This window comes from Mastigoproctus giganteus, chromosome 6 (genome assembly GCF_048544385.1).
Source record: "Mastigoproctus giganteus isolate SK-2022 chromosome 6, ASM4854438v1, whole genome shotgun sequence".
Classification (NCBI taxonomy): Eukaryota; Metazoa; Arthropoda; class Arachnida; order Uropygi; family Thelyphonidae; genus Mastigoproctus; species Mastigoproctus giganteus.
In genome coordinates, this window is record NC_143580.1 from 3,423,933 (window position 1) to 3,449,708 (window position 25,776).

Consider the following 25,776-nt stretch of genomic DNA (forward strand, 5'->3'; position numbering starts at 1 on the left):
GTAGAGGCATGTGATGCAAGAAAGCAAGCTTATGTAGCATCAGACAAAAAAATAAAAAAAAATCATTAATCCATTCCCTCTAAACGTTTGTCCAGCTCCTCCTTGAATTTATTTAAGCTATCAACTTACAACGACAGATGGAAGTTTGTTCCAGCAATGAACTACCCGCTGGCTAAAGGCAAACTTCCGAAAATATATTGTACATCTCTCTTTCCTCAATTTGAATCGATGACTTCTTAATCTCAGCAAGTATAAGTTTCCCATCAACACTGAGCCTGCTCTCAAACCATTCAAGTCCTTGTACACCTCAATCAGATCATCTCGCAGGTCCCTACTCTCCAGCCGCTGCAATTTGCAGAACTTAAGCCTCTCTTGGTAAGAGCATCCCTTTGTTCCCCTCACTAGTCTGGTTGCCCTTCTCTGTACTCGTTCTGGCAACTCTACATCCTTCTTAAATGAGGCCTCCAGACCCATGCAGTACCATTGTCTTATGATCATGTCTTATGCAAGAGGATAATCACCTCCTTTTCCGAATAACCAAAAACTCCATGACCTACTCTGGCAGCCTCCCTGCACTGCTCAGAAAACTTCGATCTGCCTGCAAAATTACTCCCGGCCTTTTCATTCTCTACCACTGTCAGTGTAGTACCACAGAGTTGATACGTTACTCTGGGGTTACTGCTTCCCATATGCAGTACTTTACATTTGTCAATGCTAAACTTCATTTGCCACCTCTTAATGTCCATGTTTGCAGACGATCGTATCGTCTGCAAACATGGACATTAAGACTGATATACTTTCATCGATATCATTTATAAATATAAAAAACAACAGTGGATCCAACACCGACCACTGGAGGATTACACTAATAACGTTAGTTCATGTAGTGTTCCATTGATTTCCACTCTTTGTCACCCTTTTATTCCCTTTGTAAATTGGGTTATAATTGCACATTTCCAAGTCCGTGGGGACTTCCCCTGAGTAGGGATGCTCTCATGATTATGGATCATGATTAATATAACTGGATAGATCCCATCCACCCCGGTTGCCTTTTTTATGTTTATCCTCAACAATTTCTCTTCCACTTTCCTCTCAATTATTACAAGATTCTCTAGCTTACTGCCAGAGTTGAATACATCTCTGGCATTCCCTTCCCTGAATAACTCCTCATGGGTGGATGTAGATGCAAAATACTCATTTAGTGTGTTAGCCACCTGAGCAGGATCATCAACAATTGAACCATCACTATCCAGTGGACCAATCTGATTGATTCCCTTCCTTTTAGAGTTTTTATAAGCAAAGAAATCTTTGCTGTTTTTGCTTGCATCCTTTGCCAAAGATTTCTCGTAATCTGCCTTCGCTTGCCTAACCTCCTTTGTGGCTTGATTACAGACCAGCTTATATCTACCACAGGCTTCTGTGTCACCTGCTAAATTTATATGCATCCCACGCATTTTTCTTCTCTGCCACGAGTCTCATTAGTTCATCTGACATCCATTTAGAGAATGCAGACGGAACTAATATTGACCAATTAATGACCAATCATTTACTAATCAACCAATAACTGTGACTGCTGCTTAAAAAAGTAACAGTGACAAAATCGCTCTTAGCCTTGTGATATCGAGCAAACAATAATTTAGCAGAAGATACTTTTCAGGCACATCTGCGATAAGCATCTGTTCAGCAACATGTTAGCCATGACGTGACTCAGAACGCCAGCTTTTCTTCTGATCATTCATCCATCACGTTTGAGTTCAACGTCCCCAATGACTGAAATGCTGGAGTGATGACCAAAATGGTGTACTCCATCAAGTACTTAAAAGCAGAAATCATTCTTGCGCATATCACTGAAGTAAACTGGGAGAAGCTACAGTATCGATCAACAGACATCGACTTCCAAACGAAATTATGTATTAGAATCACCCGTAATTGATGACATCTACCTATATGTGTTTTTGAGTTTGCAAACTGCGTGCGTCAATTTGCCCCTTTTTCTGGACGAAAAACCCCAGTTTCTAGGGGAAAACCTACGCCTGAGAGCGACTAACTCAGTCACTTAGTGAAAAAAACCCATTAAAGTTCCTTGTGTCATAGACCTAAATTCGAACCTGGGCCTTTTCCACCACTGTGCTACCCGCGAAGACAACAGAAATCGACATATCAAACTTGGCAAACGAGTTAGCTAATATGGCCACCCAAGGAGCCACAAAAGAATCTCAGGAATGGATAATTCATGGTTCAATGCTGAAGTCAGAGAAGTCCTCAGGAGAAAACAATAAGCCTTCGGGGATTGGAAAATTTAATAACTCGACCGACTACCACAATTAAGAGCGGGGCCTCCTTTCTCAAATGTAAACGAAATGCAATCCGGCACGTAGTACTCAACAGAACAAACCACTCCAAAAGAATAACACCCAAATGTAACAAGGAATTTCATATGGAGGAAAATGTATTTCGGGAATGGGTATTGTTGTCTTTCAACCAAGCGCCAACAGACCCTGTAACTCCAAACCTCAAACATTTCATCATCCAGTCTACACAGACCCTTTAGACTATACTTATAACTAAAGAGCATCTTAAAAGTACCAACAACAAACCCCAATAATCCTACTATAGGTCCAGATGGCTTTCCACTTTTCATGGCTAAAGTGTGTAGCGACTTCACTGTGGGCCCCTTCTGTCTATCTCCAATCCTATTTTAAAATCCAGGAAAATCCCGACCATATGGAATCACTACAGAATTCAACCCAAAAGGAGAAAACCCTTTAGGGTTTCTTATTTTGCGGTGCTTTTTGCTGAAAGTTTTTGAAACAACTATTCTGATAGAATTCATTGATCACTGCTTCTCTCACAGACCTCAACATCTTCACAGAGTGATCCCCCAAAAGATCTACACATACCAACCTACTTGCACCACTGTTTAAAATACAAACAGACCTTGCTTGTCAAAGGTTTGTGGTACTTTACAGCCCAACAGCAGAACTGCTGCCATCTGCTGGGATTTGAGTGTACTAATTCAAGTACACGGCATTTTAAGGTGAAGAAATTGTATGCTGTAGAAGCAATTGTAACTTGGCAAGTTGAAGTGCATTTTACATGTCCTCCCCTCCAAAAATTCCATACATATTGGGGCTTGTCCTGCCCTCTACTAAGCGACAATGCGGTGCACTGTTTCCTTAAAATAAACATTGTAATTTGTGCAATGACGTACATGTTTTTGCGACTGCCACCTTGTGGTGTCTGTGGGCATTCTGGATTGACTGCTGCCGTGCTGCCATCTATTGGCTTTTAAACATACTAACGTACAGTTTCAGAAACTCTTCTTTCATGCGCTCACTCCACGGTCTCAGAATCACAAAATCCTCAGTTTTATTAACATTGCAATTGAAGAACCTGACAACTAAAGATTAAAGATTATAAGATTAAAGGTTAAAGATTAAAGATTATATGCCATTAGTTGATAAAAAAAATATTTGTAAACTAATAGAAGCATATTTGTACTTCTGACGTAGTTATGTTTCCCTCCCCGAACACTTTTGGCTTCGTTCTTAACAAGCGTCTATTAATATTATTATAATTTATTATATTCTAAATATTAATAATTAATATTATTAATATTTTTCAAGTATGGTCACTTCTGTTTAACAATCAGTTGTGCCTTCCTCTTGTTAGTGATGTATTGCATTAGCGTAAACTTAATTGCAGCCATCGCCGCTGAAGAAGACTCTAACAATATGATCTTGAAACGTATAGTTTCATCAGTTTTATTTGTATTCTCTTCTCGCAAATAAGGTTAAGAAATAGTCGGGAATAGTTTGTGCAATATTTGAAGTTTTTCGAAAACGTTTTCTTTGAAAAATACGCCAGTAAGTAAAATATATTTTTATTCTTCCATCGCATGCAAATGGAAATTTTTTCAACAATGTTATGATATCTGCGACCTAAGCTTAATCACAAAACATGTGACCCCTCCTCCAAACTTCTTTCATCTTGAGCTCTCCTGCGACCTCTTTCTTTTCAAAATTTCAGGAGCTTTCATTTGCATTTGATGCCTTAGGTGATTTCTTCAATCAGGACTTCTTTTTGAGTCTGTATACCAGAAAACCCACTTCAGCTAAGACGTTTATTATTTTCCATGGAGTCTACAGGACAATTGTTCATCTCAGGAGAGGGTGGGGTATTATCATCTACCCTCTTTGCCGTGCTGTACTGCAACTTTACTAACATCTCATATTCCAATTTTAGTCCGTATGCTGATGATCAGAAGCTCTTTGTAACTTCGAGGGATCCTCAACTCCCAGTGGCAATAAACCGATAAGTAGAAGCACATATCAAGCATCTCGCTGCAAACGAGGAATGATATACAAGTCATTCTGAATGGAAAACATACAAAGAGTTTCATCTCACTCTGACCTGGGTCATATTTGGAATCAAAACCTCACCTTCCAGGATCAACTGGGTTTTAGGAGCATTGGGGACTAAGGCCATATTCTCTGTGTATAATGTCTGTAAATTGCGTGTGTTCTGGATCAATTCATGCATACTAATAAGAACACTTACGTTGCTTTCTGGGCCATCCACCAAGAACTGAACCCAAATAAGCCAGTATATGGAGAGATGTCTCACACCCATACACTGTATGCTTCCGAGATTTGGTATTCGGTACAGATATGCTACCAGAACAAATTTCTAGACATGGAATACGATGAACCGCAAAGAGGAAATCCACAAACCATTTCTCAATCCATCTTATAAACCAACTTAAATATGACGTCCTTGGGGTACTTTGTTCTTACCAAGAACATGTCCACCCTACCCAGACAACCGCATGGACGAATTGATCCCCTCCCCCTCCGTTGACGCGATTATTTCGGGACAAAAGATCGAACTATCAAAATGGCGCCTTTCGCTCAGAATGGCACTCACGAACCTCTCGGGTCTAAAGAATATGTTCTCAGGCAATCCCAACAGTTCTTCAGCAGCCTTGGAATTAATTTTACTACTGTCAAGCTGTCCTATAGGATCCGAGAGCTCTGTCCTCTGCTCTGCTGCTCCCATATTTCAAAAGGGGACCAAAAACTCTCGTCCATGAACATCGAAAACTTGTAAATAATTTTCGATCATCCTGTGGCGTATTATAGGATTAACTGCGCGATAAAATAAAATAACTTAAAAAAATTTTTCAATGTGCTACGGGCGCCGAGAAAAGGATGGTGGGATTTTCCTGTCTTCATTTGCAAGTGAAGTGGGAAAAAGCAAAACAAAAAGTGACTGTACTTGCCAGGTATCGAACCTGGGACCTTCCGCGTGTGAGGCGGATGTGATAACCACTACACCACAAGTACCCATGGCTCACTTAAGGCGTGGACAGTCCAATAGTTAATTTATTAAGAAATATCCTGCAAGGGTATTTCTTAATAAATTAACTGATATGAATCCAAAAAAATCAGAGAAAGTCATAAAATTCATAAATGAGAAAACTGTGTACGGTGAATATTATTTTAAGGAAGGGATAAATTCGGAAGAAGAAATGTTGGTTCTGTGGGTTTGAAGGTGCTTCAGCAGTTATCATCGCTGAAGAAGGGTCTAACAATATGATCTTGAAACGTATAGTTTTGCTAATTTTATTCGATTTTCTCTATTCGCAACTACGGTTAATAAGTATTCATTTTGTTTTCACAATGCGAGGATCGAATTTAAATCGTTATGAATGACAGATGTGCTCGACTGGTAATTGTACAGGAGCTCGTGAAAACCCTCACCACGTTTTCGATACATTAATTAGGTTATTTTTCAATTCAGGGGTGTAAAAGGTTTCGTTTGACTATTAAATACTCACTTTATTAAATAATCTTTTTTCAAATTCGATGAATTTTTTTCGAAATACTTTTCTTTTAGAAATACTCCAGTGAGTAAAATATTATTCTGATCGCATTCGTGTGGATTTTTTTAAGACAGATGTGATGACCGCTAGACCACAAACACGTCAGGTAGATGCTTTTATATCTTCTAAAAAAAATTAATAAATAAAAATGCAGTATTATCATATACGCCTAACGCACGAAAGTCCCAGGATCGATCCATGGCCACTACACTTTCTATTTTGCTTTGTCCCATTTTTTCGTATAGTTTTTAAAAAAAAATTAAAATTAATAAATGAAGAACGTTGGACATTGGGGACAGGATACACAAGAAATTCTTGCATTCACACACGCTATAATAATAAAATTGTTTCAAGTGTGGTCGGCGTAGGCAAGAATTATTTTCTGTTGAATGTAATGTTCATTTTTCTTAAACCAAAATTATATACGCTTTGTTTTCAATAAATCAAAAATTAGCCTTAATTTTATTAATTTGCTGCTTTTTTCCTTAGTCCCGATTTCACAGAGAAATGCCATAAATTCCATCAGTTTGGTGGACTGAATTCGCTGCCACAGCACAGGAAAATCGAAAGAGGGCTCAATACGTATTGAACTACGTTAAAAAAGTGTCTTCAAACTCCCAATGAGACCGACACAGAAATTCTTCTTCTTCAAAGTAAACCAGGTGTTTACAGAAAAGATTGTGGGCTGCTCCCAAAGCCAATATACAGAACAAAATTCCGAACACACACAGTTTCAAATACCTTAAAAGTGTCGTCGTATTATTATTATTATTATTATCATCAGTTTATTTCTCTTAGGAGAACACCCGGTTACAGCTACTGGCTAGAGGGTGAAAATACATATACAACTATGTTACAAAACATACAAATATGTTAGAGTTATAAAATACATGAAATACATAATATCTGATTTATAACTACATTTTATCTGGAAAAGACACTATTTGAGTTATTAATTATTCCCAAATACTTTTACTACTTAACTACTGTAAACTGGTAAGAACATAATACCGTGACGATTGAAGCATACCTTCTGCTTAAACACACACAAGTGGGAGTTTTACCATATTTACATAAACACAAATATTTACAGCAGCCAAAACAACGTACAGCATATGAAACAACACGAATGACCGTGATACGGCAAAATAAAAATTTTAAAGTTCAATTTTCCAGCAGTCTTCTTCTTCTGTGGGGATTAGAGTTCTGTAGGTAGGACAATCCTTACACATTGATGAGGTCGGGTTTCCTAAAGCCCAGTGGCTTGTGCCTGGCCTAACAAGGTGCTGAAACTGTATCCTCACATCTGTATTTGCGAGTAAGAGTTTCTGAGAACTTCCTTTCTGTAGGATTTGCAATTGCAGAGCTTTTGAGGATTCATATCGATTGAGGTTGTTGAATAGCTGGATGGTGTTTGCTGGAAAGAATCTTCCGAGGCTATCCAACTGCGTAAATGCCGCTTTCAGTTGTGGTTCCTATCTGCAACTCGTCTTGATTTTTCGCCGGGTATTTTTATCCACTCTCGGGCTTTCGGTGCATCCAGTCGTCCCGTTAAAAGCTGAGCGAGGGTCATTATGTTCCTTGACGTGATTATTTGTCTCCAGGGTGTGACCTCTAAATTGGAGTATAGTATAGCTCTTGAGATGGTAAAAGGCTTAACTGAAATTCTGTTCAGCCATCTCAAGAGCCAGCATTCGAGTCCTAGACAGGCTTTGATACTGCTTTCGGGAGCAGAAGACCAGATCTGTGCCGCGTATAGGGGAATAGGAGTAACACATCTGTTGATGTATTGCTTCATCAGACCGGGGTCTCTAATACCGGTGAGCTCTTGCCTGGTTGCCCAAAGCGCCGCGTGTGTTTTGTTGCGGATGTATGTGAAGTGCGGGCGAAAGGTTAGGCCTTCATCCCACTTGAGACCAAGATCAACGTGTGTCTGTGCCTTTTGGACGAGGATGCCGTTCACAAATATTTCCATTTTGTTTGGCTTTATTTTATTTGTGAAAGTCATATGTGCCGTCTTTTTCCCATTCAACTGCAGCCCGATACAATCTAGGTACTCTTGAAGTTCTTTTATTTTAGTATTAGCCACTTGGTTGTGGTAGTCAGCTGATTTCTGATCTCCTGAGGTAATAAAAAATTTTATATCATCGGCGTATGTGATGAAGTGCTTCTTGTTCTGCGCTAAGAAGGGTTCAAGGGCTATGGCAAAAAGTGTGGCAGACAAGACTCCGCCTTGCGGGACCCCTTTATCCACCTCATACATTGCGCACATGTTTTCGTTTGTCACCGCAATTTGTCTTCGCCGAAGAGTGCTCTTTAATAAATGGAGGACATTTCCTGCAATGTGAAAGTAGTCCCGCAGAATGACTATGAGAGCTGGGATGGATATGTTATCATAGGCGGATGCCACATCTAAAAAGACTACGTCCACCTGCTGCTTGCTGTTTAGTGCTTGTTGGATCCTTAGCAGTGTCCCCATGAGGTTGGTGATGGTCGATCTCTGTGGAAGTACTGAGTGCAGGTGTTCTGGCCTGTGCTTAAAGCAATGCTCGATAATGGTGTGCAGGATTGTTTTTTCAAAGATTTTTTGCAGAGAGCATCCGATAGCGATTGGTCTGAAGTCTTTTACAGATTTTGGATTTTTTATTTTGGGGATAGGTTTTACAAAATAGCTTTTCCACAGCGTCGGGAAGCTCTCCTCCATCAAAATCCTCTGGAAAATGTGTAGTAGTACATCGATGATGTAACAGCTACAGATTTTGATCATAAATAGTGGGAAATTATCTGTCCCAATCGTTGCTTTATTTGGGAGGCTGTTGATTGCACTTTTTAGGTTGTCTCTGCTAATACTGATTTCCTTTAGATGTCCATTGTTAGTGACAATCCGATTACTATTGACAGATTCCTTAAACCCCTTGATTACATCTTGTATCCTGTTACTGTTTGCTTCGCTGTCAATTTGGTTTTCCTTGAGGGGTGTTCCGAAAGTGGCTTCGGTCCATTCCTTAAAGGATGTCTCAGTCATGTTATGCGCGAGGCTTTTTTTGCTGACAATTCTTTTACCTTTTTTTAGTTTTGCTTTAGCCATATCTATGTGTGCCCGTTTCTTCTCCTTCATGAAGCGTGCTCTTTCATAGATGAAAATGGTGAATTTTCATAGATGTATATGATGAAAATGGCCCATGCTGGCTTTTAAGAAGGTGCACATTTCCAACATAGATTGCAACATCTAATAAACACATTTCAAAGAATAAATAAATTTTAATTACTGATTTTGGTTGTCACGCAGTTATGACACGTCACTCTGCGACGTGTCATAACTGCGTGATAATATAAAATAATTTTTAAAAGAAGTATATTTAAAGGTACTACAAAGAAGAGGAAACTCGTGGTGGAATGTCGCAGTGTTCATTTTCAAGTGAAGTGGAAAAATCAAAACAAACGAGGAGGTGAAACTGTACTTGCCAGGTATCGAAACTGGGACCTTCCGCGTGTGAGGCGGATGTGATAACCACTACACCACAAGTACTGCGTGATAATTTTTGTTTCTTACACAGTTAATTAAAATCATCAAAAGCCAGATGGGCCCTCGAAATTCGAAGATGATCTCTTTGGCCATCACTGCTGACTGTTTTCAGACTTTAAATAAAAATAAACTACCGTGAGCTGCTTCAGTTTCTGTTGCTTATATTGCAGCAGTCAGGAACTTCATTGACACACCTCGTGTACAGTTAATGAACACATTGGCATATATATACTACATTGCCAAACGTAAACGGATACCCGTTACTTTTAGCAATGTGTTCAGAGGACCTTATTAACACCCTCACGTTCCAACTAGAGGTCCTGGCGTCTAAATGTCGGAGAGGAACACCGGATCAACATAACCCCACACTACACCACGCAAACTAACAGAGTTTGTACTGCGTCATAAAGCATATTTAGCGGTTTTTAGGAGAACCCCCTGGTGCCGCTAGATAAGACCCACTATACACTATGGGGTGTACCAAAAGCCTGGAACCATTTGGAGTGCGCCATTGTCTCTATGACATGGTTTCTCATCGATGGCTTGAGAAGAGAGGATCCCATTGGTTCCAGACTTGTCAGAAACCCCGTATATGCTATTCCTACTTCAGCTACGAATTGTGTGCTTGTTGACCAAGTTCGAATCCGATATTGTAGCTCAACCCAAGGGTGCTCAATGGATGTTAATAAAGCCAGCGCTCTGAGCAGGCCAATGAAGCTGTTAAACATACAGCCAGGCCCAGTGATGAGTTTATGCGTGGGAATACTAAACGCATGCCTTGGGCTCCCAATTTTTGAGGCCAAAAAGTTAAAAGTATACAAAGAAACACAAAATTTCCAGTAGAAGTAACTCTAAAATCCGTCCCTAAAATCATCCAAATGCGTCAAATGTCAAATTTGGAAAGGACGCGCGACAGTCCCCACCAGTTTGTTACATTAATTCGATTATTTTCCGAAATTACGTGGGTGTAAACTGTTGATTTTCATCCCACAAATGTTGGCTGTTAAATACTCATTTTATTAAATAATGTGAAAGTGGTAGATAATCTTTTTGTGAATTATATGAAATATTTCAAAAATGGTTTCCCTCGAAAAATACGACAGTGAGTCAAACACGTTTTTGTTTTTCCGATCGAATTCGTAAGGAAATTTTTTCAAAATGTTTTTCGTATCAGTGACTTTAGATTAATCACAAAAAAAAACTACATAAATTTACCTCCCCCCAAACGTCTCGCAATGTGACCTTTCCTCCGACCTCTTTCTTTTCAACTTTCACGAGCTTTCTTTCATAAGTGATGCAGTTGGTGCCTAAGGTGAATATCTTTAATCAGGTTGACTTTTTATTCATTTTATTCCGATTCGATAAGTTTTATGCAAAGGAACCAGTTTTTTAAAATTAAATATCAGCCTTAAAAATAAAAAAATAATAAAAAACAGAATACGTGGAAATGCAGTGTTCTTTAATCTCATCTTACAACTAAACACTGGCTCATGGAGAGAAAAAGAAACACAAAAACATGAAGTGGGTCCTCCTATTTCACATCCCCTGGCGCATAATAGCCTTAGAAGCTAATGCGCCAATAAAATCATAATGAAATCGAAATTCAGAACATGTTAGGCAGATGTTTTGCTACTTTTATATCTCCTGAAAAATTAAATCCCATTCTTCGACGCCATAAAAGCGACACGGACAGTTCTCAGAGCAATGTACTTGTGCTGTAGTGGTCACCACACGCATGAGGTCCCACGTTCGATCCCAGTTTCTGTTGTGAGTTGCTCTATTTTTCCGTTTCTTTTAAAGAGTGAAGAACCCTTTACTGTGGAAACAGATTATACCTGTGAAATATTATTTCACAGGTATAAATTTTTCTTATTTATACCTGTGAAATAATAAAATTCCTCCAACCTTCGTCGACCTTGGCAAAAATTACTTTCCCTTAAATTTGATGACGATTATTTTTATGAGCCAATAATTACGCGCATCGTACCAATAAATTAAAAACAAGACTTAACTTTATAAACTTCGTGCGATTTTCCTTTATCCCCGATGATTTTCATAGAGAAATGGGGTAAATCTGATTGATTTCGTGGATTGAATTCGCTGCTGCAGCTCAGAAAAATCGAAAGAAGATTCAGCGAGTATTCACCAGTCTTAAAAAAGTGTCTTCGAACTCGCAACGAGACTGACGCTTAAAATCTTCTTCGAAGTGAACCAGATATTGTTCGACAAAATTGTGGGCTGCCCACAAACCAACAAAATTGCGAACAAACTTTCGATGAGAAGGGTCTGCACTTGTATTCAAGAAGGTGGACATTTTCAATATTTATTGCGGTTTTTAATAAACAAACTTTAATTACGGAAATTTAAAATTTAAACATTAATGAAAATATCACTAAATGTCCACAATCATAAAATCGCTACAACTGCAGGGGATAATCTAACTAATTGTAGTAGTATTTATAGAATTTGAATTTAAGGAGAATTGCTGGTCAATATTTCGTAACTGCATTTCACAATTAAAGTCTACCGTGACAGCAGACAGAAGAGGTGTACAGGCTCGTACACCTGTACATGTACAGGTTCGTTAATTGTACACGGGTGTCAGTTTGTCAGTTTAGCATAAAGAGTGATCGGTATACGTGGCGAAAACATTCTTCAGTTTTGTAGGTAAGCTTTTATTGTTTTGCTTAATAAGCTTTTATTGAGTCAACGTGTAAAGCAATTAGATGGATCTCCTTGTATCGATGCTACTTTTAGTTTAATTCACATACTATATTTTCATAGGGGCTATCCCTGGTAAGCTTAGAAGAAGCTAGAGTTCACCCAACCAGAGAACTTAAACCCTATTGCCTAACTTAGATCGCCGAACCCAATTTGGTAACTAAACTCGGTAATTGTCCACGGACCCCTAAGCTAAGATGAACAAAACAACTGCATACTAAACTACAAAACCACATGTCACTCACACTATTTGGCCTGTACACGATATTGTATTCAAACCAAGAAAACTGATTAGGAATTGGAAACCACAGGTATCGTTTGACTATAAAGACATGCACACTACTTGACGACTTCCTCACCACTAACCTGAATGAAATTATCTATCGGACCTATACAAACGACCCGATCTTCGTCGTGGCTGCAGACAGCAGAGACAACTAGAAAATTCTGCAAATCAGGCTCTCTCGGTGCTGAAAAACTGGGCAGGTACCATAATCTTCAAATCTTTCCAATGAAGAACAATTCCAACTTACTGACAGGCTCCCTGTGAAGACCCCTACAAATTAAAATAGATGGGACCACAATACGTTTTAGTACCGAATCGAAATATCAATCTTATATAGGACGGCACCTGAACGTCAGTTCAACTCCGCCTTTGTACATTGTGTTGAATACAGTACTCAGTAAAAGGCCAGAAGAGAGAGAGAGAGAGAGAGTGTGCGTGCGTGCGTGCTTGTGTGTGTGTGTGTGTGTGTGTGTGTGTTCAGTTGTTTATGGCCTCTTTGTCACCAGAAAGCCGATCACCTGGAAAGCCTGCCCAATGTCCTTCTCCACCACCGGTAGGTGGGCCACAACTTCGCAGTACTGTGGAGGACCTCGACTAGCTCGTACTGAATGCCCAAAACGAGTTTAGGATCATTCAAAAAGGGAAACAAAAAGGTGCAAGACTAGCTCCCTTAACTAGGGAGCCCAAACCCAGGCACCCGCAAAATCCCGCCTCGAGCAAGAGGTCAGGAAAAAAAAATTTTCACGCACCCACAGACAGTAATGAGAATACAACGATAAAATAAATTAAAATACGAATAAAGAATTAGATAAATAAATTTGTAAAATAAATAAATAAAAATGTATGTAAGATAAAAATAAGATAGATAAAAATTAAATTGTATAAAATAAATTTAAAAAATAATAATAATCCGCACCCACGTCGAGAAAGCAGTGAGTGCCAGCAATCCCGTACAACAGCAGACCCAAATCCTGGGTGCCAGCAAAAGAGTTCGCCTCGTGAGGTCACAATTTCTGCCACTTCAGGAGCTGTGGAGAAAGAGAAAATAAAACTCCGATCCATGGAAGGAGAAGGCAAGTTCGTATTGTGAGGTAAGTGCAGCCAGTAAAGTCCAATCGGGTAGTTCAGTCAGGTGAGTCCTTCGTAAAGTCATTCTGGTTTGAAATCGGTTCTTCTCGGATGAAGAATTATCCAGCGAGATATCCAATCTATGTACGTCCTGTCAGGTAAGTACTCCATTTTATTTTTATAATTTTGATAACCGTCATAGGTGCGCAGAATACGTAAAAAACAGTTTCAGTAGAATCCAAGAGCCAAATCAAATATCAGCATGCGTTTTTTTTTTTTTTTTTTTCTTCCTCTTTGAAGTTTTCTTCTTGTTTGAAGTTTAGGATACATTTCCAGATCACTGCAAAAAGTCTGTTGTTAAAATTCACGTAAAGTACTGGCCGCCAGTTTAAGAGTTTGCTGTAGATGGCGTAGGTGTACGTTTTTTTATTTTTTTTTTTATGTGAACCCCAAACACGAGAGGTATTAGAACCTATAGTACTTAGTACCGTGCTTGGGTTTGAGGTTAAGAAGACGAAAGAAGATATTTGTTGACATTGGACTTGAACTTCTGTAGGTTGTAATTTTCAGGAAATATGTATGAAGGAAGGTTGTTCCAGAAAACGGCAGCTGAGTGAATAAATGAGGAAGATGAAAAGTTGGTTCTGTGGGTTTGGAGTTAGACAGTAAATGGATGTTGGCTGGTGGCAGCATGTGTTCGGACTGTTTTGAAAGAGAGAGCGGGAATTATAGAGGCCAATTCAGAAGAACAGTGCCCATGTAAGTATCTGTAGAAGAAGCATGCAGCAGATACAGTACGTCTATGAGACAGGGACGGGAGTGACTCTGTTAGAGATGAGTCATTAATTAACCTAACTGCCCTCTTCTGAATGGAATCAAGAAGCCTGAGAGAGGTTTTGGGGGCATCACCCCAGATGTGGGAACAATATTCCATGGCAGGGCGGATTTGCGATTTATACAGAGTGAGCAGCTGTTTGGAAGAAAAGTAACGCCGAGAGCAAAAGAGAAAACCAAGTTTTTTAGATTCAGAGGAAGCAATGTTTGTAATGTGCTTGTGCCAAAAGAGATTAGAAGGCAGGGTAATCCCCAAAAGAGATATATCCTTTTGCCTAGAAATCGGAGTGTCACTAAAGATAAGCATAGGAGCAGAAGAATCCTTTTTGCGAGATATAAGACAAGACTGAGTTTTAGAAGGGTTGAAATCAACTAAGTTGTCTTTGCCCCACTGCAGAATTACCTGCACATCGGCATTTAAGGAATTGGTAGCAGATTTTCCAAAGGTTGAGGCTGATTGAGCAGGACAAGGTTTCTCAAAATGGAAAGTTGAATGCAATGTGCTATCATCGGCAAAACTATGGATAGGATTTCCAGTCAATAGAAGAAGGTCATTGATATACAAGAGGAAAAGAGTGGGGGAAAGAACTGAACCTTGGGGGACACCGGCATTAGTGGAGAAGTTAGAAGACAGAGAGCCATCAACCATAACCCTCAGTGAGCGATCAGCGAGAAAACTGGATAACCAATTACTAAAAACAGTTGGCAAACCATAAGATGGAAGCTTGTTTAGAAGACCTTTATGCCAAACACGATCAAAAGCCTTTGAGATGTCAAGAGCAACTACTTGTGTTTCACCGACCTTTCCATTGAATTAGTCCATAAATGGGTAACATAAGCCAGAATATCACCAGTGGATCGACACTGACGGAATCCATACTGGCGATCGTTGATTAGACGAAAGGTTTCTAGTTAGTTTAAGAGTTGGCGGTTAATTGATTTCTCCATTACTTTAGAAAGAGTAGAAGTAATTGCAATGGGACGTTAATTGGATGGGAGGGATTTGTCACCCTTTTTAGGAACTGGCTGGATATGAGCAAATTTCCAAGCAGAAGGAAAAACGCCTTTAGAATAAGAAAGTGAAAAAAGGCGGCAAAGAATAGGAGTAAGTTCAGGAGCACAGGTTTGAGAACAAGTGGAGAAATACCATCAGGACCTGGAGCTTTCTTAGCATCAAGATTCATCAAAATCCTTCTGATATCCTTTTGACGGAAGACCACAGGAGGCATTGAATGGAGTGTGTTGGGAATGGTGGGAAGTGTTTTACCAAGATCATTAATACATGAGCCGGAAGAAAAATGGGATGCCAGCAGGTCAGCTTTATCCTTGGCTGAAGTGACAACAGAACCATCTGGTTTGGACAGAGGTGGGAGCAGAGATGGGCAAAAGTTGCGGCCAATAGCTTTGGCAAGAGACCAGAATGCTCGGCTACCATTAGGGCAAGAAGCAAGTTTTCTACTCTTAGCCTGTTCAAACTCTAGTTTGGACTGGTTAATAACTGCTTTACAATTGTTGCGAGCTTTGGTGTAGGCAAAAAATGAAACTGAAAAATTAGAAACAAGCCAATTACGATATGCAACATTCTTCTCTTGGACAGCCTTAGCACATTTATTGGAAAACCAAGGTTTAGATAAAGGACGAGATTTTAAAGTGGAGTGTGGGATAAAGGATTCCATTCCTGCAAGAATAATTTCACTGACACGATCTGAGCAAACGTTGACATCAGAACTTTTGAAACAGTAATCCTACCAAGGAAAAGAAGAAAAGAAGTCTCGCAGGTCATCCCATTTTGCATTCTTGTAATGCCAAACAACACGAGGTTGGGAATAGCCTTGAGATAAAGGTTCCATTGGAGAAGAGACAATCACCAAGTTGTGATCTGAAGTGCCTAAAGGAGCTCTCACTTCGACCGTGTACTTAGAAGGGTTGTTTGTGAGAAAAAGATCAAGCGTATTGGCTCTATGATTAGGATTGTCCGGTATTCTTGTAGGTAAATGAACAATCTGTGCTAGGTCATTAGTAATTGCAAAAGCCTCAGCATCTCGGCCTGCTGGGTCGGTGTGACTAGAAAACGGAAGCCAGCAGGGGTTGTGCACATTAAAATCACCAAGGAAAATTACCTCACTGTTAGGAGAGTTCGACTGGAGAAAGTCAAGTTGCAAAGAGAGGAGGTCAAAGAGCTCCAAGTGATTAGTCGAGTTGGGAGAACGGTAGAGACAACAGATGAATTTGACACAATGAGGTAGAGAGATTGTAAGCCAGAGAAGATCAAAGAGAGGAGATTCCAAATTTTCAAGTCTCTGACAGGGAATATCAGAACGGACATATGCACAAGTACCACCTTTGAGGCGAAAGGAATCATACAGCGAATAATTTGGGCATCTGAGATGAGCAGTAGTTGAATCAACCGATAACTGACATTCTGTCAGAAAAAGTACATGGGGTTTGGCAGACTGCAAGTGGAAATGGACATCGTTGAGATTGGAATTGAGACCACGTATATTTGTGAAATGAATTAGGAAGTCCTTGGGAGGTTTAGATCTTTTCGCAGATAAGCTAGCTCTATTAGTTTGACAATTCATGGTGTATTCAATAGTAAGAAAAAGTGTGTGGGACATGCTGTATGAAGTAATGAAATTTTTGGATATGGCGTACATGTGGTAAGAATATACCCAGATCCTTGACATAACGTGGCCTCGACAATGCTCCCCGCATACACACTACTGGGACTCTCTCCAGTCACTATCTGGCAGAGTAGAGGTAGCAAGATTATACACAAGCTGATCCGGAAGCCTCCTACAGAGTTACCAATAGGTTTGGTCCTGTGTACTATCTAGCGGCCGGCCTGCGAAAACCGTTTTAGAGCTGTACCCTCGAAATGTAAGGAATATTGGATCTCGCCACGATGTTTATCATAACCTCAAAAGTCATCAATCATACTGCATGATGGAAGAGATAGGGAAGGGTTGACCGGAACTTAGCTCTAGAGACTAAACATGGGTTCCACCACTTCAAGCCTCCAATAAGCAAAGTGGTTGTATTTCACCGGTTGATGAGAATCATCTTCCACCTAGTACTGCCTGGTAACATAGAGGGGCGGCGTTCCTCCATGTGGTGTGGGCGCCACACCTCGACCTCTGCTTACGTTGATTCACACCTGGGTGGTCACCCACCATGTACTTGTGCATGGAGGTTATAACCAGGATTACTTACAGTCCCACCATCGTGAAGGTGCAAGCAGAGGATTTGGCTGTCACAGACCGTCCGGACTTCGCCGAAATTGGGTCCACTTGACTTGAGTGTCACCCGAATATCAGTTCCATCAGCGTTTTAGACTCCCAGGTAACAAGTACAGCTTGTCTGGCATATCTGAGAGAATGTCTGTGACAACCTCAGGACCAATTTTCCAGAGGTTCGGCAATTCAAGAAGAAGAAGCAGGGAGTGCTCCACCAAAACATCTCTTTTCTTTTTGTAAAAACTTCTAGTGCAATCTAGGAGAGATTGCTTCTACAGGGATTGGATACACTTAAATAGAAAGGGTGCAAAGAATATTTGCTGATGCTATCGAGGCAGTGTTAGGTGGGTCGGAAAACTGCTAGCTTGGGGGAGACAAAGACTAATAGATTAAGAGTAGCCACTGGCAAAGTTGCAATTGATTCTTGCACTGCTTCTATTGGAATGAGGAGCAGCCTGGAAAACAAGATTCAGGATATTTCAGAGACTGCTGGGAGTCACTGCAGTACAAGTAAACACATGGGTTGGGTTAGGGTAGCTAACAATAGGAACAGGTGCATGTATACTTGCGTGTACACCAATGCTAGGAGTATAGTTAATAAAATTGATGAATTTGAAGTCCTGATCAAGACCTCAAAGGCAGATATTGTTGGGACATCACAGACGTGGTGTCACACAGATATAAGCAGCGCAGAATTGGAATTTGGGGACTATAATGTGTACAGAAGGGATAGACAGGACAGGAAGGGAGGAGGGGTTATTAGAATTAGCAGTAATACAGGCATATGATGCAAGAAAGCAAGCTTGTGCAGCATCAGCCAAAAACAAAAAACATTCCCATTTCACCCCTACGTTCGTTCGAAATAACGGTTCAGCTGAGCCTTAAATTTATTTAGGCTATCAACTTCCACAAAATGGGATGGAAGTCTGTTCCGCCAACCAACCAACTACCCGATGGCTAAAGGCAAATTTCCGAACATCTATCTTACAACTCTCTTTCCTCAATTTCAATTTATGCCCTCTCACGTGATTATTCTGAGCAAGAGGCAGAGTCCCATCAGCATTGAGCATGCTCAAACCATTCAAGGCTTTATACACCTCAATCAGATCACCTCGCAGGTGCCTAGTCTCCAGACTCTGTAATATACAAAACTTAAGCCTTTCTTCATAAGAGAAACCCTTTGTTCCATTCACTAATCTTCTTGCCCTTCTCTGTACTCGTTCCAGCAGCTCTACATCCTTGTAGAGCTGCTGGAATGATACCTCCAGACCTGTATACAGTACTCAAGGTGCCTGACCATTGCCTTATACAAGGGAATAATCACCTCCTTATCCCTGCTAGAAAAGTTCCGGTATATCATTGACAAGACACCATGAGCTACTCTTGCAGCCCGTCTGCATTGCTCAGAGAACTTCATATCTGCCTGCACAATTACCCCCAGGTCCTTTTCATTCTCCACCACTGTCAGTGTAGTACCACAGAGTTGATACGTTGCTCTGGGGTTGCTGTTGCCCATATGTAGTACTTTACATTTGTAAATGTTAAACTTCATTTGCCACCTCTCAACCCATCTGCTCAACCTTTCCAGATCCTGTTGCAGCAGCATAGTGTCAGTAGTGTCCTTGACAACCCTGCCAACCTTCGTATCGTCTGAAAACTTGGACATTAAGCTTGATATACCATCATCAATATCAATTATAAATACAGAAAACAATAATGGACCCAACACTGAGCCCTGAGGGATTCCGCTAATAACATTAGTCCTTGATGAGCAGTGTCCCTTGATTACCACTCTCTGTCTTCTCCCACTCAACCATCCCTTTATCCATAGCAGTAATTTGCTTCTAATGCTATACTGCTCCAATTTGTGCAGCAGTCTTCCATGTGCAACAGTATCAAAAGCCTTTCTAAGATCCAAGTATATAATATCAAAGTTATTCCCTGCATCCACTTCCTTTGTGACCACATCAGTATCAAATCAAATTGGTCAGGCAAGACTTTCCCTTAAGAAAACCATGCTGTGTCCGAGCTATAACTGAAGTCTTGTCTAGCTGATCCTGCAGTGCTTCTTTAACCAGTGCCTCCATTAATTTTCCTGGAACAGAAGTTAAACTAACAGGTCTATAATTACTTGTGTTGCCCTTTGATCCTCCTTTGTGAATTGGGATCACATTTGCACATCTCCAGTCCATGGGTACCTGCCCTGAGTCCAAAGAAGCTCTCATAATTATGGCTAAGGGTTTGCTTACTTCCTTTGCTGCCTCCGTTAATATAACTGGATAGATCCCGTCCACCCCGGGTGCCTTTTTTTATGTTTATCTTCAACAATTTCTCCTCCACTTTCCTCTCAGTTATTACAAAATCATCTAGCTCACTGCCTGAGTTTACTTGACCTCTGGCATTCCCCTTCCTGAATAACTCCTCATGTGTGAATGTCGATGAAAAATACTTGTTTATATTGTTAGCCACCTGAGCAGGATCATCGACAGTTGAACCATCAATATCCAGTGGACCAATCTGATTCATCCCTTTCCTTCTACAGTTTACATAGGTAAAGAACTCTATTCTGTTTTCTTTTGCATCCTTTGCCAAGGATTTCTAATCTTCCTTTGCCTGCCTAATCTCCTTTCTGACTTGGTTACGGAACAGCTTATATATATCATAGGCTTAATTTATATGTATCCCATGCAGTTTTCTTATCTGCCATATGCCTCATTAGTTCATCTGACATCCATTTTGGCCTAAACCTTGAACAATATTTCTTAGTTGGTATGTAATGCCTAGTAGCTTCCAAGATAAGTTCTTTGAATGCTTCCCATTTTGAATTTGCTGTTGGTAACATCATCAGTTGGTCCCGCTGTATAGAATTTAAATACTGTCTCAGACTATTGTAGTTGCCTTTACAAAAGCAATAACCCTTCCTTCCCTTTACATCTGATGGTAGTTACCTCTTTTAATAAATCCCACTTCAGCACACTGTGATCACTGCCACCTAGTGGTTCATTTATCTGCAGATTCTTAATGCATGAAGAATCACTACTGATAATCAAATCAAGAGTATTACTCCCTGTAGTTGCTTCCCGAACATACTGATGTAGAAAACAATCATCCAATAAATCCACAAAAGTCCTGCTAGTGTGTGAGTAACCAGCCCCCAAATTCCAGTCAATATCTGGGAAATTAAAATCTCCCATAATAAGTTTCTCTGATTTATTAGCCCACTCTATTTCCCTGTACAGTTTCTTATTATACTCATCAGAGTCATTAGGCCTATAACCCACTCCGACTCTCTCTTTTCCTTTTCCAGTGCTTATGTCACACCATAAGGCTCAACATTGCATTGTCCACCAATATCAATTGGATGCACTTCCTTGGATTTTATGTGTTTTTTAACTAATAGCATAACCCCTCCTCCCTTCCTATCCTGTCTATCCTTTCTGTAGACATTGTACTCCCCAAATTCCAGTTCTGCATTTCTTATATCTGTGTGACACCACGTCTCTGATATCCCAACAATATCTGCCTTTGATGGTTTGAGCAATACCTCAAATTCGTCAAAGTTATTTACCAAACTCCTAGCATTGGTGTACATGCAATATACATCCACCTGTTCCTATTCTTAGCTACCCTAACACAACCCATGTGTTTACTTGTACCGCAAAGACTCCCATCAGTCTCTGAAATACCCTGCATCTTGTTTTCCAGGCTTCTGCTCATTTCAATAGAAGCAGTGTAAGAATCAAGAATTATGCTGTTAGTTAAGAAACACATAAAATCTAAGGAAGTGGATCCAATTGATGTTGGTGGACAATGCAATGTCGAGTCAGTTTCGTGTGACTAAAACACTGGGAAAGGGAAAATGAGGGTAGGAGTTTGTTTTAGGCCTATTTTTATTGTTGATCTTTAATCATTGTAGTTGAACAATGATAAATCACATGAACTCAAGTTTTCTCGGACCAGCAGGAACAAAGCTGGGAGTTGACAAGGTGGAATGGCCACAAAATACCCTAATCAAACCTTTTGAAGACAGAAAAGCTAGCGTGCTCCAGAGGGGACATAATAATACTCAGGCATAGCAACTATATAGTGTCCCATCCACACCCGCATCTGTAACTATCTACATCCATAACATAAGAGGCATAAACATAAGTTGCAAACTCCATACACTTTAGTCTATTCTCCTTACTGCAGAGTACGATATTAGTTGTTTAATGGAGACTGGCTGAACCACAATAGCTGTATGGACACCCATTGCTTTCCTTTGAACCATGCTGCTCAAGCTAATGGACGGGCCATTCGCCGCGGTGGTGGAGTTGCAATCATCTATAAAAATTCCTCTTCTCGACATAAGGCCAACTCAAGTAGTTCCGAAAACTTTGAAGCCGTCTCTGTAATCCTTGACCTCGATGAAATTAGAATACAGGTTTGCACTGTCTACCTCCCTCCAGAACACACCCTAGAGGTTTGAATGGAACTAGGAGCCTGGATTACTACCAATCTCCAGCCCAACGTCCGTACTATTCTCGTACGGAACTTCAACATGTCCCTGCCAAGTTACTCAATGGCTCGGTCTTCTCTGAAAAACATATTACATATGCTCGACCTTCATCTTCTTCAAACTCCCCCAACTCGCGGAAATTAGCTCGACCTCATTCTTCACAACACACTTCATGCAGAACTTATCAAACCAACCTTCTTCTTCAAATCAGATCATCAACCGTTAGATTGCAAATTTTATGCCCACTCCGACCTCTCTAATACCTCGGTTGAAGGATGTGGCCCGCTGCATACGAGAAGACTCTTTTCAAACAAGTTCATTAAAGAAGAAATAATCCTCCATCGCCTCACTACGTATAAATGGAACTGTCTGTTAGAAAAGTCAGGGCCTGAAGCCGCTTCCATCCTGGCAGAAGAATTATTTCAAATAGCTTGTGTTGGTGCGTCTAAGGCGATTCGGATCTCACATCGGTCTAACTGGTGGTTTAACAACAATATCAAGGTGGCGTTTGTAAGAAAACAAAAGGCTTACAGAAAATGGCAGAAAAACAGAACCCCTGAAAACTACATCGCTTACAGGAATGAACGGGCCTGTTTCTTAAAGCACAAACGCCAAGAGTACAACTTTGCAATTTCTAAAAATCTTAAAGTCTAAAAGAATCAATAACAACAAGAATACCAACTTCATCATGGATGAAACCTTATTTAGGGAGTGGGCAAACGCTACCTTCGGAATCTCTCCAGACCCTAATTTAAAGAATAACTCTCTCGCAACAGACAACACCAGTTGGCTGGTAAATTACATGAATAACATGACTCCATCCGGATCCAATCTTGATATCAGACCTGTACTAATAGAAATCACCATAACCAAAGAAAATGTAATTCATGCATTAAATAGTCTCCCAAATATATGCACTTCTGGCCCCGATATGTTCTCCTCTTCATTATGAAAGTGTGTAGTCTATTCATCATTGAGGTCGTGCTAAACATGTTTAGAGAAATCCTACACACTGGAGTTACCCCTGAAATATGGAAACATTATATTGTAAAACCCGTGCCTAAAGTCAAACATACGAAAGACAAAAAGGTTTTCGTCCCATCTCTATAAGCTGAAATTTATTAAAATTTATTAAAAAAAAACCTGCCAATTCTTGTTATGTATTTTTTTTTTACAGAAAAGACCACCATATTTACACGCTGTGATTCCAAAGAGATCAACTGTGACGAATTTAATGGACACCCTATTTCGGATCCAAACGACTCTGAACGCCAAAGAACAGATTGATGTAGTATTTTTAGACATTAAAGCTGCTTTCGATAATGTCTCAATCAATTCCTTGATGACAATACTTGAAAGGCATTTCAGAATACAGGAAGGCCTATTAAAAGTCATCGTTTCCATTCTCAAACATAGGCATTTGAGAGTAGTTGAACATAGAACCTTCCAATTGAACCACGTCATCTACAGAGGAGTCCTCCCCCAAGGTGGCGTCCTTTCTGCACTATTTTTTGCTGCCGCTTTGTACCCCTTCCTCTCTACGCATCCTGACTGCAGATCTTACGCAGATGATATAAAACTCTTCATCTCATCGAAACACTGTGACAAATCTGACGCAATCAACGCCCATACCAATGCCCCTATAAAAGAATTTGGCCACTATCTTGAGAATATTGGCCTATCCATAAATCCGACCAAGTCAACACAAATGTCTTTCACCAACCTGAAGAAGAAGATGAACGTAGACATCTACATCAATGGTATTAGGGTCCAAAGGGTCTTTCATCACACTGATCTAGGGCTCACCTGGGATGAAGGCCTGACCTTCCAACAGCACTTCGCCAACGCTAAAGTAAAAACTCTGTCAGCAATATGGGCGATAAAACAGGAACTTACTGGAGTAAACAACCAAAAACTTGCCACTCACTGCATACAAACTTATCTAGTTCCGATTCCCATGCATGCCTCGACGATCTGGTCCTCTGCTTCCCTCACTAACATAAAAAAATCCATGGGTATCGAGTACTGGATTTTAAGGTGGTTGAACCGTGTTAATGGCCTCCCTTTCACCATCTCGAGATCAATCATGTATACTAACCTTGGTTGCACTTCTTGGAATCAGTTGCTCATTACAGGAAATCTGCGCAATTTCTGTCAACTCCTCACAAATCGCCTTGACGCCCCAAATGTCCATAATCTTGTTGTAGGCCCTAGGCATCCTTTGCATTAGTGCATGGATTCCCCTAAGGAAGCTTATTACAGAATTTAACTATGCTTAGAAGATGTTTTCCGTCTAACATCCTCCAAACGTACAACACCCTGAAGATTGATCGCCACGAGTTCTGTGATGAGAAACATACAGATCTGAGAAGATACAGGACATGTACCACCACATGGACGCTGACTCTCTTTAAAAATTACAGCTGTGAATTACAGGCTCCGAAAGAGCGATAAGTGTTTGCCTTTTTATTTACATAATTGTTATTTTTATTTTTAATTTAGATAAAGAGTTTTTTGTAGATTACTACTTTAGGCCGCCGTAGCCTAGTGGTCAGGCGTGCAGGTGCATAAATACACGTGCATTGAGTGACCGGGGTTCAAACCCGTGAATACGGTGCTGTTTCTAGTATTCTGTCTATCTTGTGAACTCCTCTGACCGTTTGGTCGTCCCGGAGTATAAACAGAAAAATTTATTTATACGTAAAACCGTTATTTCGTTTGAATCTTGCAGCCTTTGTTTTTGTATAGAGTAGAAGGGCATTCAGATTTTTAATTGTGGTAACTAAGGTAGCTCTAACGTATAATTATAGAGCGTAATACGCATCACTGCATTTCGGATTCTATTAGATAGCGTAGTATTGACATTTAATTAATTTAATTTATTGATTTTATTAATTTAAAATATCATTCCCCAGACTAGAGCAGCAAAGCAACGGGCACAAAGTGGCAGGAGTGCTGGGACTCGTGGGAGAACTGAGGGGGGCAATTCTCCAACGCATCACAGCCTAAAAAAATTGTGCAACTTGTGAAATGTTTGCCGAACTCTCTGAAACAGAACGTGATCTTGCCAAAGAGGATGTCGTTGTGTGTGCCAGGTGCAGAGATTGTCTAGAAATTAGGCATCAACTCAGCGTTCTACTGGGCGTCTATGATAGTTTGAGGTGTAGGGTAGATGCCCTCGAAGAAATTAATATGAGGGGCCTGTCAAGCTCTCAGCTGCCCAACTCAATGCCAGAGCTCACTCCTGGGCATCAGGAAACACAGCGACAATCTCCAAGGCAGAATGCGCTGGTCCCAAAGGAATTAGTTATTGTTGGTGAAATACAAATGTAATACCTTTGCTTAGCGACAAACAAAATGACTGTAATCAATCAATATCTTATACGTTTCACTACAAATGTTACCTTTTGTAGATGTTGCAGTTTTTTGTCCGCCACTGTATATATGGAAATCAGAACCTATTTGCTGATACGATTTTCTTTGAATGATTGTTTAAAAAAATATATATAATTAAAGTCGAAGTTAAATTCAATTGGTCATAAGAAGATTCCAAAATAATATCAGAGTTATTCTTGAATAATCTTGAATCCAAGGAAAATGCTATTCGAATTAAGTTGCAGGATAAAGAGATCACATATTTAACGTATAGTGTGAAAAGCGAATCCGTTGAATTACTTGCATACATCCATGAATACAATTATAAATTATTCTTTCATTTGCATG

General features: G+C 40.1%; 2 non-coding genes across 2 annotated transcripts; both read right to left on the minus strand.

Moving 5' to 3' along the window:
* Positions 1-5,272: 5,272 nt before the first annotated feature.
* Positions 5,273-5,345, minus strand: TRNAV-CAC (transfer RNA valine (anticodon CAC)). The gene has a single exon. It is a non-coding gene; the product is annotated as a tRNA-Val (tRNA).
* Positions 5,346-9,340: 3,995 nt separating this feature from the next.
* On the minus strand, positions 9,341-9,413 carry TRNAV-CAC (transfer RNA valine (anticodon CAC)). The gene has a single exon. It is a non-coding gene; the product is annotated as a tRNA-Val (tRNA).
* Between the last annotated feature and the right edge of the window lie 16,363 nt (positions 9,414-25,776).